At 42.5% G+C, this 4922-nt stretch overlaps 1 long non-coding RNA gene across 1 annotated transcript; it reads right to left on the reverse strand.

The window, feature by feature from the left end:
- Positions 1-324: 324 nt before the first annotated feature.
- On the reverse strand, positions 325-1285 carry LOC111157386. Its single transcript, XR_002641300.1, has 3 exons — positions 899-1285; positions 604-648; positions 325-391 (listed from the first exon to the last, which is right to left on the reverse strand). It is a non-coding gene; the product is annotated as an uncharacterized LOC111157386 (long non-coding RNA).
- Between the last annotated feature and the right edge of the window lie 3637 nt (positions 1286-4922).

A 4922-nucleotide genomic window follows, 5' to 3' on the forward strand; every position in this document is an offset into this window, starting at 1 on the left:
TGTTTCCCTCCAAATACGGTAATACCTCACAACGATACTCATTCATACTATAGCAACACCAGTTCTTACCCTAAGAGGTAGTCTTACTTATTATTTGCAGTAACAAATACCTTTCCACCTCCTTATCATTTAGTCAGAGAACACGGATTCTCCAGACAAATCAAGCATTTTACTTAATTACAGCAAGCAAGGAGTGCTCACATATTCTCTACTTAAAGGCTATAGGCAAAAAATTCAGACCTATATTGAACACACCACCCTGACAGTTTCCAGAATATTATTCGCCATTCAATACCCAACCTGTTGAGATTTAAAATCACCTTTTGGCAGTGCGTCACAGGCTTCTAAACAAACAGGACTTCACTCATACCACACTGAAGTTCTCGATTATCTGCAAGAGAAGATAACCAACGTTATATCACTGATCTGTACTCACATCACGGTGCTGAAGTCTTAGCAACTATCTGTTACTTTCTATTTAGTTGGCTATCAACCCCTTTCAAATTACAAAGGAACAGCAAAAACGGGCCAATTCTGGCCTTCCAATTCCTTAGCACTAAGGGTTTCAGACTAACTACGAAATATTAATAAAAAGGAACCTACCAGGTCATGTTTTCTATTATCCATCGGAACAATTACTTCTGCTTCCTGGAAACATTTGAACCAATGGTTAGATGTGTGCCCGATAACCCAGCACCCTCCAAGTTTTCGTAAGTGAAGAATGTTACTTGTGCAAGTCAGAATCTGATACCAATTAAATGGTGACAGCTTTGCCAATAAACAAGAATATGCTCTTCCATGGCTAGGAAGGGAGACTGCCACAGCCGACAGGTCCCAAAGATACATGGAGATTCACAATCCGATAACGGTTGCGCATGCAGAGCGAGACACTACTCACCTAGATCTAAATGGGGGAGTACCGGGATGCGGTCTTAAAACTTAACAGCGGCGAGGCAGTTTCAAGATGGCCACTTGACACCGACAGCGGAATTCACGACCTTTGCCGAAGGCGCCACGTGCTTCGTACCTCTGCCCGAGCACCCAAGACCCGAGCGCGCTCGGCCTTTCAGACTCGGTAGCCAGGGCTGCACGTGGCCGCCTCGTGACCTCACGAACACCTAAGTTTCCTCAGATTTTCAAACCTAGAGGTTTTCACAGCTGAACTTAACCTACCACTATAAAGCTCTTGAAACTCCTGCATTTTAACTAAGCCAAAAAGTTCTGCCCCAATTACCACCGTGGTCCACAAAACACGACAGCCTACCTTAATAACATAACCTAACCCCGACGCTTCCCGGATGTAAAAGGATCCCTTTCTCGGCGCACGCTCTCTTATAGAGCTGGTGACGCTGTTCCGGTGAAGCGCCGAGAGGGGCGGGGCGCACGCGTTTTTCCCCCCGCTCCTCCCTTCACGGCCCCCTCCAAGATTCCACCCCTTCCTGCTGGCCCCTCCCTCCTCTCAGAGTTTGCTCCACCTCCCCCGCCCATCTGGGGACTGGGAGGCTCACCAGCTCTTCGATTCTGACGCACGCGCATACAGGAGTCAGAAGTTCTCGCGAGACTAGTAAATCCTGATTTTCTGATATCCGGCCGACTGGGAAGGTGAAAAGTTTGTTTACTGTTTACTTTAGAGTAGTTACGTTTGAAGTTGCCGTAGTTACCAAAACACGAAGTTATATAGTTTTCAGCTTCTAAATTTTTAGGTAGGTTAATATATATGGAACTAGCTGATTTTTTTTGTCTATTAATGAACTATCCCGGACTTTGGTCTTCCGCTGGAATTGCTGTTCCTGAAGCGCAGGTGTCAGTGATCTGCAGTCATTTTTTCTTTTTTTTCCCTATTTCTTTTTTCTGTCTAATCTCTTAGGAGTATTTACACTCGTTACGGAAAGCCTCGCCGAAAGAGTCTGTAAACACGAGCTTAGAAAAAGCAAAGGACATGGGGCAGGAGAGCGTGCGGGAGATTTACGTGTCTTTCTGATTTCCCGCGTTGCAGACTGACCCATGATGTGGTGGTGGTATCTGGCCGCAGCGGGGCGCGATTGACTCTGGAAAGCGGGCGTCTGAGTCTTACCTCCCTGCTGTACATTCATTGAGGGTGCAATTAAAGAAAAATAGAGTCACCTTTTGTAAAGTTGAATTAAAAATATTTAGGAATACTCTTAGTCCAAGACATGTGCTTATTAACTGCTATTAAATTTATTTCCTGTTTTCCCTTGTCCTCTTCTATGAAGCGAAAGGGAGGTTCCAGGTGACGTTTTGGGGTAGTAGTGGACCCTCTGGGAAGGTTTGTTGCCGCCAGGAAAGATGGTATCAAGAGGCCTGGTGAATAAAGTACCATAGTAGACCTCTACAGAATCTTCATGAACTCCCTACATACTGTTCTGGGGGGAAATAATTTCATTGGAGCAAAAATTGCTATTATGGTTAGCGTTGGAATGACAAGTTTATAGGAAATAAATTCTAACGTGAAAGAACTAAAGTTTCTGAGGCTCTTCTCTCACCCTTTTCCTTTCTTTCTTTTCTTTTATTTTTTTTTTTAGATTTTATTTATTTGACAGAGATCACATAGGCAGAGAGAAGCGGGGGAGGCAGGCTCCCTGCTCAACCGGGAGCTGGATGCAGGGCTTGATGCCACGACTCTCAGATCAGGAACTGAGGGGAAGGCAGAGGCTTTAACCCACTGAGCCACCCAGGCACCCCATCACCCTTCTTCTTACTCTATCTTACTGCATCTCACTAATGAAGGGAAGGTACTATTCAATAACAAAGTTTAAATACTAAATCACTGTGGATAGTTTGGCCAAAGTAGATTTCATTTAGAAACTCTAATCATTGGGGCGCTTGGGTGGCTCAGTGGGTTAAAGCCTCTGCCTTCAGCTCAGGTCATGATCCCGGGGTCCTGAGATCAAGCCCCACATCAGGCTCCCTGCTCAGCGGGGAGCCTGCTTCCCACTCTCCCACTCCCTGTGCTTGTGTTCCCTCTCTCGCTGTGTCTCTCTCTGTCAAATAAATAAATAAAATATATAAAAAAAAAAGAATCTCTAATCATCTGTATTTGCAAAGGCTGTCCTAACAAAATGCCACAGATTGGGTGGGTTAAACAACAGAAATTTATTTTTTCATAATTCGGGAGACTAAAACTCCAAGATCAAGGTGTCCACAGATTTGTTTTTAGACTTTTTGTGGCCTGTAGATGGCTCTCTTCTCTTGGTATCTTCAGATCCTTTGCACTCTAGCTTCTGAATTCCAATCTCATTAAAAGGACACAGTCATTTTGGATTAGGGCCTATGCTAATGACTTCATTTAACCTTAACTGCCATTTTAAAGATTTTGTCTCCAAATACTGTCATATTCTGAGGTATTGGCGGTTAGGAATTCAACATGGGGATGCATATATCTTTTTGAGTTAGTGGGTTTTTTTTTCCTTCAGATAAATACCCAGCAGTAAAATTGATGGAGCATATGTAATTCTATTTTTAATTTTTTGAGGAACCTCCATACTGTTTTCCAAGTGGCTGGATGAATTTACATTCTTATTAACAGCGCACAAGGGTTTTCTCCACATCCTTGCTAACACTTGCTATTTCTTGTTTTGTTTCTTGTTTTTTGTTTTTCTTTGATACTAGCCATTCTGACTGGGGTGAGATGATGTCTCATTGTGATTTTGATTTGCATTTCCCTGATTATTAGTGATGTTGAGGATCTTTTCATGTGTCTGTTGGCAGTCTTTATGTCTTCATTGGAAAAATGTCTAGGGGTGCCTGGGTGGCTCAGTTGGTTAAGCATCTGTCTTTGGCTCAGGTCATGGTTTCAGAGTCTCTCCTCAGGAGAGAGTCTGCTTTTCCCTCTCCCTCTGCTGCTCCTCGTGCTTGTGCTCTCGCGTGCACACACTCTATTTCTCAAGTAAATAAATGAAAAATCTAAAAAAAAAAAAAGTCTGTTCACATCCCCTGCCCATTTTATAAACTGGGTTGTTCAATGTTTTGCTATTGAGTTATATGAGTTGTTTATGTATTTTGGATATTAACCCCTTATTAGATATATGATTTACAAATAGTTTCTCCCATTTAGTAGGTTGGCTTTTCATTTTGTTGAAAATTTCCTTTGCTATGAAGAAGCTTTTTAGTTTGATGTAGTCCCACTGGCTTATTTTTAGAGTCGGATCCAAGGAATCATCACCAAGATCACTGTCAAGGAGCCTACCACCTATGTTTTTCTCTAGGAATTTTATGGTTTCAGGCTTACATTCTTTAATCCATTTTGAGTTCATTTGTGTGTGGTGTAAGACAGTAGTCCAGTTTCATTCTTTTGCATATGACTGTCAAGTTTTTGTAGCACTAGTTATTGAAGAGACTGTCCTTTCCCATTGTATATTCTTGGCTCCTTTGTTGTAAGTTAACTGACCATATATGCATGGGTTTATTTCTCGGCTCTCTATTCTGTTCCATTGATCAATGTATCTGTTTTGTTTATTTTTTTTAAAGATTTTAAAATTTATGTTAGAGAGGGGAGGAGCAGAGGGAGAGGGAGAATCTCAAGCAGACTCCCTGCTGAGCATGGAGCCCAATGCCAGGCTAGATCTCACAACCCTGAGATCATGAAATACCTGTGCCAAAATCAAGAGTTGGATGCTTAACCAACTGAGCCACCCAGATGCCCCCGTGTGTCTGTTTTTATGCCAGTTTCTTACTGTTTTAATTACTATAGCTTTGTAATATAGTTAGCAACCATGGTGCAGGAGGTCTCCAGCTTTGTTGTTCTTTCTCAAGATTGCTTTGGCTATTTGGGGTCTTTTGTAGTTCCATGCAAATTTTAGCATTGTTTGTTTTAAAGATTTTATTTATTTATTTGACAGAGAGAGAGAGATCACAAGTAGGCAGAGAGGCAGGCAGAGAGAGAGGGGGAAGCAGGCTCCCTG

Source organism: Enhydra lutris, unplaced genomic scaffold (genome assembly GCF_002288905.1).
Source record: "Enhydra lutris kenyoni isolate GAN:26980312 unplaced genomic scaffold, ASM228890v2 scaffoldscaffold3, whole genome shotgun sequence".
Classification (NCBI taxonomy): domain Eukaryota; kingdom Metazoa; phylum Chordata; class Mammalia; order Carnivora; family Mustelidae; genus Enhydra; species Enhydra lutris.